Consider the following 12,990-nt stretch of genomic DNA (forward strand, 5'->3'; position numbering starts at 1 on the left):
CTGTGTGTGCCCTGAGCCCAGCCCCAACTCTGCCCCCCCTGCCCCCACTGCTGCACATAACTGGGCACCAGTGGGGATCTTTAATCTGTCTTCTGGGCAATCCAGACAGCAAGAAGCTCCAAAGATGTTTCATCAGTGGATAACAGGAATTCCCTCCTCTCCAAGGTGCTTTCAGGTCTACTGGCTTTTTTTCACTCATTTTGTTTATTCACTCAGTGCCATCAACAAGAAGGACATTGAGGGGCTGGAGTGGTTCCAGAGAAGGGCAACAAAGCTGGGGAAAGGTCTGGAGAGCAGGTCTGGTGAGAAGCAGCTGTGGAAGCTGGGGTTATTCAGCCTGGAGAAAAGGAGGCTGTGAGGAGACCTTCTGGCTCCCTACAACTCCCTGAAAGGAGCTTGGAGCCAGGTGGGGGTTGGTTTCTTTTCCCAAGGAACAAGTGACAGGATAAGAGGAAATGGTCTGAAACTGTGCCAGGGGAGGGTTAGGTTGGATACTAGGAAAAATTTCTTTCCTGCAAGAGTGGTCAGGCATTGGAACAGGCTGCCCAGGAAGGTGGTGGAGTCACCATCCCTGGAGGTGTGTAGGAAACCTGAGGACATGGCACTTGGGGACATGGTTTAGTGGCCATGGTGGTGGCTGTGGTGGCAGTGGTGGTGTTGGAAGGTGAAAGGAAGGGTGGAAGGAAGGAAGGGTGGAAGGAAGGGTGGAAAGAAGGAAGGAAGGAAGGGTGGAAGGAAGGAAGGAAGGAAGGAAGGAAGGAAGGAAGGAAGGAAGGAAGGAAGGAAGGAAGGAAGGAAGGAAGGAAGGAAGGAAGGAAGGAAGGAAGGAAGGAAGGAAGGAAGGAAGGAAGGAAGGAAGGAAGGAAGGGTGGAATTATTAGAATAAACCTTTATTAGAATAAACCAAACCAGGTTGGAAGAGACCTTCAAGATCATCGTGTCCAACCCATCAACCAATCCAACCCACCCAAACAGCTAACCCATGGCACCAAGCACCCCAGCAAGTCTCCTCCTGAACACCTACAGTGATGGTGACTCCACCACCTCCCCAGGCAGCCCATTCCAATGGGCAATCACTCTTTCTGTATAGAACTTCTTCCTAACATCCAGCCTGAACCTCCCCTGGCACAGCCTGAGACTGTGTCCTCTTGTTCTGGTACTGGGTGCCTGGGAGAAGAGACCATCATCAGCCTGTCTACAACCTCCCTTCAGGTAGTTGTAGAGAGTGATAAGGTCACCCCTGAGTCTCCTCTTCTCCAAGCTGAGCAACCCCAGCTCCCTCAGTCTTTCCTCACAGGGCTGTGTTCCAAACCCCTCACCAACTTTGTTGCTCTTCTCTGGACTCATTCCAGCAAGTCAACCTCCTTCCTAAACTGAGGGGCCCAGAACTGGACACAGGACTCGAGGTGTGGCCTAACCAGTGCAGTGTCCAGGGGCAGAATGACCTCCCTGCTCCTGCTGGCCACACTGTTCCTGATGCAGGCCAGGATGCCATTGGCCCACTTGGCTGCCTGGGCACACTGCAGGCTCATGTTCAGCCTACCACCAGGAAGGGTGGAAGGAAGGAAGGGTGGAAGGAAGGGTGGAAGGAAGGGTGGAAGGAAGGAAGGAAGGGTGGAAGGAAGGAAGGGTGGAAGGAAGGAAGGGTGGAAGGGTGGAAGGAAGGAAGGAAGGAAGGAAGGAAGGAAGGAAGGAAGGAAGGAAGGAAGGAAGGAAGGAAGGAAGGAAGGAAGGAAGGAAGGAAGGAAGGAAGGAAGGAAGGAAGGAAGGAAGGAAGGAAGGAAGGAAGGAAGGAAGGAAGGAAGGAAGGAGGGAGGCAGGCAGGCTAAGGTGACTGCCCTCAGCCTATTTGCTTCACAGGAATTGCTCTGCATGTGGAAGTTATTTTTAAGCTCCATTTATTTCAGCTGCTACTACAAACCTTCTCTTGCACATCCAATTAAAGCCCCTCTTTTGGGCAATTTATGACCAGCAACAAAAAAATCAATTTCAGCGACCAGGCTCTTCATATTTAGAGTTGGATGTAAGATGCTGAATGTCTCAGGTAAACCACAAAAGCAGCACTTGGGGCTTCTGAGGGGCTTGGATTTGTCTGTGACCCACAGAAAGCTTCAGCATGATTGAAGAGGGACAGTTCTGAAGGAGCACCTGATCTGTCAAACCTGAGGGCTGCATGTGATGATTCACCAAGGCCAAGTGCTGGGTCCTGCACTTGGGTGACAACAACCCCATGAATGTTTCAGGAGAAGGCAGAATGGCTGGGAACTGCCTGGTAGAAAAGGACATGGAGATGCTGCTCAACAGCAGCTGAAGATGAGCCAGGGTGTGCCCAGGTGGCCAAAAAACCAACCAGCATCCTGGCTTGGATCAGAAAAGGTGTGGCCAGAAGAAACCGGCTGGTTGCTGGTGTTCTGACCAAAGAAGTCAAAGCACCACTGAATATCAAGCTCATGTCCTGGGTCAGGGCAGGGTTAGCCACCAGAGGAGTGCCAGAGGCTCTCCATGGACACTGTTCTGGGTTGGAAGGGACTTTAATGATCATCTAGATCCAACCCCCCTGCAATGGGCAGGGACACCTTCCACTAGCCCAGGTTGCTCAAGTCCCCCTCAAACCTGGCCTTCAACATCTCCAGGGACAGGGCATCCACAACCTCCCTGGGCCTCCTGGTCCAGCACCTCACCACCCTCTCTGTAAATAATTTCTTCCTAATACCCAAACAACCTTTGGTACTCTTTGAAGTCAGAAGAAAGCTCCCTGACTCCAGCAAAGCTGGATCAAGCTCAAAGTGTGCAGATTTCTATTTTGGTGAGTCATGCAAACTCCATCTGCTTGCAGTCCCCCAGGGAAACTCCACTTCTCTGTTTTCATCACTCCGTTTGCTCTCCCTATTATAGTTTAGACCCAGACTCCATCAGTCCTACAGAGCACAGTTATGTTCTGGTGGGCTGCTCAGTTGCCTCATGGAGATCTCAGCTCCTACAGCATCCAGCACTTCTTTAATTGAAACCAAAATGTTGTTACACCACAACCACCTCTACTCTCTTTACTCCCTGCTCATGGGACACAGCACAGGATGGAGCTCCTGAAACTTCTGTTGCAGGATTCATAGAATGGTTTGGGTTGGAAGGGACCTTAAAGATCACCTAGTTCCAAACCCCCTGCCATGGGCAGGGACACCTTCCACCAGCCCAGGTTGCTCAAGGTCTCATCCAACCTGGCCTTGAACACCTCCAGACAGGGGGCATCCAAGACCCGAAGTCTCCCTGGTTCATGCAGGAGATGAAATGTGCCCAGGATGCTAATTTCTTTCATCCTCACCACAGGATGGGCACAGGAAGGTGCTCCCAGGGCACATCCCAATGAAAGCTGTCCCATGCAGGGCCTTCAGATCCCAACTGATGCCCACACCTGTGCCCTCAACTCTCCCACCCCATACTGATGGAGGTCCTGGGGTGTCTGAACAGGCAACAGAGACATGTGGGACTTATTTGCAGGGGCTTGTAGTGATAGGATGGCAAGGAATGGATTGAAGTTTGAGGAGGGGAGCTTTAGACCAGAGATGAGGAAGAAATTCTCCACAGTTAGGGTGGTGAGACACTAGAACAGGTTGCCCAGGGAGGCTGTGGATGCCCTCTCTCTGAAGGTGTTCAAGGTCAGAGAAGAGCAGCCTGAGAGGGGATGTTCTCTATGCTCAGCAAGAGCTAAAGGCTGGGGGCAAGAGGATGGGGCCAGCCTAGCAAAAGAACAAGGGGCAACAGGCACAAACTGGAATCCAGGAAGTTCCACCTGAAGAGAAGCAGAAACTTATTTGTTGTGAGAGTGCCGGAGCCCTGGAGCAGGCTGCCCAGAGAGGTTGTGGAGTCTCCTTCTGTGGAGAGCTTCCAAACCTGCCTGGCCATTGTGATCCTGGGCAAGCTGCTGTGCCTGCCTCTGCTGTAGCAGGGGGTTGGACTGGATGATCTCCAGGGGTCCCTTCCAAGTGCCACCATGCTGTGTGAGTCTGTGATGCTCTAATTGCCTGCAGCAGTTGGTGCCGGCAAAGATGGATGGCAACGATAACGATGATGAATTGATGCTGTAATTAGGAATATATGAAGTTTTATGAGGAGACAACAAAGGTGTCACTATTCATCCACAGCTGAAGAAACACTTCCACACTCCTCCAAGCTGTCTGCAGCTCCAGGAATGAGTCATTAATGCAACACTGCCTTTTGATAATGTTTTGCCCAGTGCAAAGCCTTTTGCACCTGAAGAACATCTCCAGCTACACGCTGCAATTGGACTTCTGGAGGCAAATGTTATTGAAAAGGATTTAAATCCTTCCTCTTGTTTGGCAGAAGCCATTCTCCAAGGGAAAGGAGGGGGGAGGGAAGCATAATTTTATGGTGCAGGACATTTCAGTAGCAAGCTGTAAGAGCTGTGTGTGCTGAGGCTGGGAAGCTGAACAAAACCCCACACATGGGAATAGATTTGGGGTTGACTTCACTGAGGATTGAAGAAGAAATTGCAGTGGTTGCTGATATGGGAGCTGGGAACACAGGTTAGATACAAATCCATCCTGGGTGCTCTCAGACAATGCTGATGCAGGGAATTAATCAGCCCTGGAGTTACAAACAGGTAGGAACTTGAACGTGTCCAGAGAAGGGCAACCAGGCTGGTGAAGGGCCTGGAGAACAGGCCCGGTGAGGGGCAGCTGAGGGGACTGGGGTTGCTCAGCCACAACAGAATCACAGCATCATAGAATCATTAAAGTTGGAAAAGCCCTCTAAGTCCACCCTTCAATCCAGCACCACCATGGCCATCAAACCATGTCCCCCAGTGCCATGTCGACAGGTTTGTTGAACACCTCCAGGGCTGGTGACTCCACCACCTCCCTGGGCAGCCTGTTCCAGTGCCCTCATTTTCCTCATCTCCAACCTAAACCTCCCCTGGCCCAATTTCAGGCCACTGAACCTGTTTGTACACTACTCTGTTTCTAAGTGCACAGCCCCAGGTCACACCATCATTGATCAAAAGAGGGGACATGTGACTGCCTATGAGAAGACTCTCCCCATGTTCTTCTGGCCACATACAGAGGGGTAGAGTGACCTGAGCACCCTAGGGATGGGATTCCTCAACATGAGGATAAACTTCTTCGGTGTGAGGGTGCCAGAGCCCTGGAGCAGGATGCCCAGCAAGATTGTGGTGTCTCCTCCTCTGGAGAGATTCCAAACCCACCTGGATGTGTGACCTGCACTAGGTGATCCTGCTCTGGCAGGAGGGCTGGAGTTGATCTCTGGAAGTTCCTTCCAACCCTTACCATTCTGTGACTCTATGATTCACAAAAGGATGCTGCAGGCAGGGCAGGGCAGCATGCAGGGACCACTCAACACCAAGAATCCTGGGAAGTGGTGTAAATTTGGGGGGGTTTTGCCCCAAACAAGGAATGGAGCCAGTATGGATTGTCCAAGTTCCTCTCCAGAAGAGCAGTGAAGCTGGTGAAGGGCCTTGAACTGAACTCTTGTGAGGAGCAGCTGAGGGACCTGGGGTAGTTCAGTCTTCCAACAAAGAGGCCAAGGGGAGACCTCATTGCTCCCTCCAAATCCCTGAAAGGAGGTTGAAGTGAGGTGAGGGTTGTTCACTTTTCACATGTATCATGTGACAAGGGGAAATGACCTCAAGTCGTACCAGGGGAGGTTCAGGTTGGACAAGGAGGAACAATTTCTTCCCAGGAAGGGTTCTGGGGAGTTGGAACAGGCCACCCAGGGAGGTGGTAGAGTCACCACCTCTGGAGGGATTAAAAAGCTGTGTGGATGTAGTGCTGAGGGCTGTGGCTTAGCACTAGTGGTGGGATTGTGAGCTCTAGGTGAGCAGCTGGACTTGACAATCTCAAAGGCCCCTTCCAAGCACACCAGTTCTGTGCTGCTATGATTCTAAGAGAAGGCAGAGATGTGAGGCTTCTGTTTCTCCAGAGGACTGATGGGTTTGTGCACCACGAAGCAGCTCCTGGAAAGTGTCACTGTTTGCTTTGCCATTGATCAGTGGAGAGGAGTTGAATGTTTTGGTAGGAGGCCTGAGTGAGTGTCTCTGCAGTGATGAAGGAAAATAAGCTCAGTGCTAAGGCAAATAGAAATTATTGATCTATCTCCAGGTAGCGCAGCTGAAGATCATCTGCAAAGTGTATCTTCCCCCACTGATCAGTGTCCTTTGCCTTTTAGCAACTAATGCTCAGTACTGAGAAGTTTAACCCTGAACACAAAGAAAGGGAAAAAAAAGAGGAGAGGGGAAAAAAAAAGAGATAGAGGGGGAAAACCCCCCAAACTTACACATGCAGCCACAAAACTGGCACTAGGAAGTGTTCAGGTCCCACCAAGACACAACTGGACTGTGAATCCTCTGTCCTCCTGACCATGGCAGCCGCCAGGTCCCATCCCATCTGTGGCATTCTGCTGGAAAACACACAAGAGACCAGGATTTGGGCCTGTGGCTGTAAAACTCCTCAGGTCTCCTGAGTCACCCCAGTGTTGTCATAGAATCACAGAAGTGTTTGGTTGGAAAAGCCCTCTAAGATGATTGAGGCAAAACACTGACCCAACACCACCAGGCACACTAAACCATGTCCTCAAGTGCCATGTCCTCAGGTTTCTTACACACCTCCAGGGCTGGTGACTCCACCACCTCTCTGGGCAGCCTGCTCCAATGCCTGACCACTCTTGCAGAGAAGAAACTTTTCCTATCTCCATCCTAAACCTCCCCTCTATCTGATCCCAGGGAAAAGAGACCAACCTCTACTTCATTACAGCTTCCTTTCAAGGAGTTGTAAAGAGCCAGAAGGTCTCCCTTCAGCTTCCTTTTCTCCATGCTCAACAACCCCAGTTCCCTCAGCTGCTCATCAGCAGACCTGCTCTCCAGACCCTTCACCAGCTTTGGATGTGCTCCAAAGCCCCTCAACCCTTGGAGTGAGGGCCCCAAAACTGAACCCAGAACTCAAGGAGTGGCTTCTGCAGTGCTGAGTACCAGTGGATAATCACTGACCCACACACATCACGAGCTATGGAGGATGGAGGTGGCAGGAGACCTGCAGAGCCACGTGCAACTGGCACAGGACAGAACCAAAACAAAGCCAAAGGGGCACAAAAGCAGCCCAAGAAAAGCTGACTCCATGTAAGCAAACCTCCACCCAGCACCTGCAGCAGCCAATCCACTCCAATTCAAGCCAGCACTTGACAAGCTTCCTGTTTGTCAGAGACCTCAGGAGCTGGGATGGGACTTTCCAGGCCAGCTTGTTTGTGTCTCCTCTCCGCTTTTATTAAGAGCAGGCCTGGGCCTTAATATGATTTTTCATCCTCTCAAGTGCTGACAGCACATCCATCATCCCTCATCAGTGCAGCTAACAAATACTGACTTTGTCTCCAAAAAGGTAAACAGAAATATTGAAGTGGTCTGGCAGGAGGCAAGAAACACGAGTGGGAGAGCCCCCGGGAAGCGATGGGGGACAATGAAGGCCTCATCTGCTGCTGGAGCACATGGCTGCAAAACAGCAGCCCTAATTTAGACTGGGTTAAGCCCACAGCAGTACTGGGAATGAAGACTGAAGAATGGGGAGAAAACCACCACAGGGGCAGAAAGCATGGGCATGGCACTTTGGGGCAGAGTTCAACGGCCAAGGTGGTGTTGAGCTGATGATTGGACTTTGGAATGGGATGGGATGGAATGGAATGGAGTGGGATGGAATGGAATGGAGTGGAATGGAGTGGCATGGAATGCAATGCAATGGAATAGAATAGAATAGAATAGAATAGAATAGAATAGAATAGAATAGAATAGAATAGAATAGAATAGAATAGAATAGAATAGAATAGAATAGAATAGAATAGAATAGAATAGAAGAGAAGAATAGGAGTGGAAGTAACCAGGTTGGAAGAGACCTTTGAGATCATCAAGTCCAACCTATCATCCAACACCATCTAATCAACTAAACCATGGCACCAAGCACCCCATCCAGTCTCCTCTTGAACACCTTCAGTGATGGTGATTCCACCACCTCCCTGGGCAGCACATTCCAATGGCCAATCACTCTTCCTATGAAGAACTTCTTCATAACTTCCAGCCTAAACCTCCCCTGGTGCAGCTTGAGACTGTGTCCTCTTGTTCTGGGAGAAGAGACTAACCCCCACCTGGACTTGGGCCACCTTGGATGTCTCTTCCAACTGAAATAATTCTATGACTTTATGAGAATTAGGTTCTTACAGAGGCAGAGGAGAGCAGTTTCCACTTCTCATGTGTTAAACTGGAAGGAAAACCAAACCAAAACAAAGCAAAGCTGCTCAACACTCCCCTCCCCCCCATACTTTCATTTAATTGATATTTCATTAGAGACACAGAGGAGAAACTCATCACTCCCATGTCATTCTGAAGGGCTACAGCCAGTTTGTGGAGTTCTAAATCCTTACTTTGTAACAAGAAACCTTTGCAAGTTCCTGATTTGAGAAAGAATAATTTAAGGCAAAGGGGTTTTTTTGCCTTGATTGGTTTGTTCCTCTCTTTGGTTTTTGCAGCCTGATGAACAAGATGAGGAGCAGAGCAGCTTCCTGGTGCTTGCTCTACTTGGATCTGAGCTCCTCAAACACCAATCAGCCCATGATCATCAAGCAGGTAACTAACTGGGAGCAGCCTCTGCTCCTTTATTAAACCCTGACAAATGGGCAGGGGGAGGGTGTGCTGTGCAGCTGGGAGGGGATGCAGCTTCCATCCATGCAGGAGCACTGCCCTCTGTTGCCAGCGGCTGTGGGTAGCAGAGCCTGGGATCACAGAACGGTGAGGGTTGCAAGAGACCTCTGGACATCACCCAGTCCAATCCCACCTGCTAATGCAGGGGCACCTGCAGCAGCTTGTCCAGATAGATTTGGAATCTCTCCAGAGAAGGAGACTTCACAACCTCTCTGAGCAGCCTGCTTCAGGGCTCCAGCACCCTCACACCAACAAAGTTTCCCCCTGTGTTTTGGTGGAACCTCTTGGATTCCAGTTTATGCCTGTGGCCCATTGCCCTACCCCAGAACACCACTGAAAAGAGCCTGGCCCCATTTGCTTGCCCCCTACCCTTCAGATATTCATAAACATCAGTAAGATCTACTCTCAGGCTGCTCTTCTCCAGGCTAAACAGCCCCAGGTCTCTCAGCCTTTCCTCCTCAGACATATGTTCCAGTCTCTTCCAACCTTAGTGAGACTGTGATACATCCTCATAGTCTCCACTGGACTCTCTCCAACAGTTCCCTGTCCCTCTTGAACTGAGGAGCCCAGAATTGGACACAATACTCTACATGTGGTCTACTCAGGGCAGAATAAAAGGGGGAGGAGAATGTCCCTTCATCTGCTGGCCAGTTCAAGAGGGACAGGGAACTAGTGGAGAGAGTCCAGTGGAAGCTGGAAAGACATGGAGGGGAGGAGGAGGAAAAGCTGAGAGCTCTGGGGCTGTTGAGCCTGGAAAAGAGCAACCTGAGAGGGGATCTGGGGCCAGGCTCTTGTCAGTGCTGCCCAAACTGGAATCCAGGAGGTTCCAGCTGAAGATAAGGATAAATTTGTTTGGTGTGAGGGTGCTGGAGCCCTGGAGCAGGCTGCCCAGAGAGGTTGTGGAGTCTTTTTCTCTGGAGAGATTCCAACCCCACCTGACCATTGTGATCCTGGGCAGGCTGCTCTGGGTGCCCCTGCTTTAGCAGGGGGATGGACTGGCTGGTCTCCAGAGGTTTCTTCCAAGACCCACCACGCTGGGGTTCTGGGCTCTGCAAATCAGGTCAGTGCTCCAACTGCTGGGCTTTTTCTCAGCAAGAAGCAAACTCCCCCTTCAGCAAACAGCCCTCCAGCCCTGCTCACCATAAACTCCAGCTCAAGCAGACTTTACTGGCTTGTGTGCTGAGCTCCTAGAAGGAATGAAGGAGTCATTGAAAGAGGGAGATGGCAAAGCAGGAGAAGGAACTTCAGCTGCTGAGCCATTTCTGCCATGTGATCCATTGCTCCCATCTGTCACACCCAAAGAATTTCCCAGGAGCTGTTCCCTATTTCCACGCCATGAAGGCTCCACAGCACCTCGGAGCTGGTTAGACAAAACACTTTGGGATGAGATGTTCCCAGCAAATTGATTCCCAGGGTCAATAGTCAGTGCTGAAGGGTCAATAGTGCTGAAGGGTCAATAGTGCTGAAGGGTCAATCAGCAGCACTGGGCTTGTCTCTGTGAGGAATAAGCCCAGTGCTAAACTCATCATTCAGTTCAGTTTCTCCAGGAGCAACAAGATCTCTGTATCTCTGCAGATCAGACACTTCCCACTCAATAGTTAATTATGGGATTGAGTAACCAATTTACTCCAGCCAGCCTGGAAGGAAAACACTCCACTAATCCAGCTTCACTAAGATGAACATGGGGCCACCTACAGCTACCTAAGCAGACGCACAGAAGCAAGATGTTCTCCAGCAATGGGCTCCAAGAGAAGAGATCAGTGACTGCTCTCTGCTCTGCCACCAATCCTGTCCTTGGCCAACTCAGCTAAATGTCCTCCTTTGTCTGTCCTCCTCTAGGAAACCATCTCTTCCCCTCCCAACCCTCAGTGATGTTGCTTTGGCAGGGGGCTTGGACTCAGTGATCTCCAGAAGTCCCTTCCAGCCCCCTACCATTTTGTGATTCTATGATTTCTCAAAACTACAGCAAATTGTATTTCCAAGACAGCTTCCAACATGAATTGGCATCATCTTGGCACCACCTCCTGGAAGCTGCCAGCTCAAACTGTTCTGTACACAGAGGAGATGATTCATTCCTGAAGGGGGGCTACAAGAAAGACGGGAAGGGACTTTTGACAAGGGTTTGTTGTGACAGGGTGAGGGGCAATGGCTTTGAGCTGGAAGAGGGCAGATTTAGACTGGAGACTAGGAAGAAATTCTTTACAGTGAGAGTGGGGAGCCACTGGAACAGGTTGCCCAGGGAGGTCCTGGATGCCTCCTTCCTGGGGGTATTTGAAGCCAGGTTGGATGAGGCCTTGAACAACCTGGTCTAATGTGAGGTGTCCCTGCCTGTGGCAGGGGGTTGGAACTAGATGGTGTTTAGGGTCCTTTCCAACTCAAACCCTACTGTGATTCTATGATGAGCTGCCCCCCTTCAGAACACACAGTGGAAAAGGAAACACAGGACATGTGGAGAAGGAGGTAAGAACTGCCAGTAGTAGATGTCCCAGAAAATCCTTGGTTTTTTCCCAACCAGCCATGCTGTCGTGCTTTCTGCTCTGGCATTTATCAATCCGTCTCTGCCTTGCCTGAATTAGCAGAGGGCAATTAAGCCTTCACCCTTCTGGGGTGGAAACCTGAATCATTAACCTTTAACTTGGGCTGGAGCAGTTCCACAGAAACCACTGCTCCTTCATTAGCATCCCAGCCATCACCTCAGAGCACGATGAGTACTTGGAGAAGGGTTCAGAGACATTTTCCTGTGTTTTACACATTTTTCACTGTAAAGAAAGATGAAAAAGACCCATAGCCCAGAGAGGCTGGAGAGCAGCCCTGAGGAGAGAGACTTGGGGGTGCTGGTGGAGGAGAAGCTCAACATGAGCTCTCAGTGTGCACTTGCAGCCCACAAAACCAATCAGATCCTGGGCTGCATCAGGAGAAGAGTGGCCAGCAGGGCAAGGGAGGTGATTCTCTCCCTCTACTCAGCTCTGGGGAGACCCCACCTGGAGTACTGCCTCCAGTTCTGGAGCCCCTATTCCAAGAGGGATCTGGAGGTGCTGGAATGTGTCCAGAGAACAGCCACGAGGATGATCAGAGGGCTGGAGCACCTGTCCTGTGAGGACAGACTGAAGGAGTTGGGGCTGTTCAGTCTGGAGAACAGAAGGCTCCCAGGTGACCTAATTGTGGCCTTCCAGTGTCTGAAGGGGGCCTACAGGAAGGCTGGGGAGGGACTTCTCAGGATGTGAGGTAGTGATAGGACTAGGAGGAATGGAATGAAGCTGGAGGTGGGGAGATTCAGGCTAGATGTGAGGAGGAGGTTCTTCCCCATGAGAGTGGTGAAGCCCTGGAATGGGTTGTCCAGGGAGGTGGTTGGGGCCCCGTCCCTGGAGGTGTTTAAGCCCAGGCTGGCTGAGGCTCTGGCCAGCCTGATCTAGTGTGGGGTGTCCCTGCCCATGGCAGGGGGGTTGGAACTAGATGATCCTTGTGGTCCCTTCCAACCCTGACTGATACTATGATACTATGATCATGACAAATCTCAACAATATTGTAGTCATTAAAGAAAAAAAAACAAAATTCAAAGGAAAAAAACTCCCCACCAAAGCCATCCTACTCGTTCCTATTTTCATTCACGGTGCTAAGCTGTTTCTAGGAGACCCCCCCCCAAAAAAAGTTCCGTTTGCATGAGGGACCGCAGGCAGGACAGGGCTGGTCTAATAAGGAACAACATTGCCACCAAGTGGCTGCAGGCTGTAGGTGCAACGGTCGAGGTTAATTTCTGGTTCTGGTGTAATAAAGTTTAGGTGCTAGAACGATAGAATTGTTATCTGTTGAGGTGGCAAGAGATCTTTGAGATCATCAAGTCCTAACCCTCGCCTGGAGCTCACAATCCCACCACTGCTGCTAAGCTACTACCGCTAAATCCTGTTTGTCAGCACAACATCCACGGGGCTTTTAAAAGCCTCCATGGATGGTGACTCATCTACCAACCTGGGCAGCCTGTTCCGGGCTTTGACAACCCTTTTGGGGAAGAAATTGTTCCTCATGTCCAAACTAAGCCTCCTCTGGTGCAACTTGAGGTCATTTCCTCTTACTCACTTCAGTTGCTCCTTGGGAAAAGAGACCAACCCCTACCTGGCTCCAATCTGCCTTCAGGGAGTTGTAGAAAGCCAGAAGGTCTCCCCTAAGCCTCCTTTTCTTCAGGCTAAGCAACCCCAGTTCCCTCAGCTGCTCCTCACCAAAATTGTTTTCCAGAGCTTTGTTGCCCTTCTCTTGTGGACCTGTTCCAGCTCCACAATGTCATT

Source organism: Melanerpes formicivorus, unplaced genomic scaffold (assembly GCF_026170545.1).
Source record: "Melanerpes formicivorus ecotype bairdi unplaced genomic scaffold, bMelFor1.0.p_v2 SCAF_6, whole genome shotgun sequence".
In the NCBI taxonomy this organism is placed as follows: Eukaryota; Metazoa; Chordata; class Aves; order Piciformes; family Picidae; genus Melanerpes; species Melanerpes formicivorus.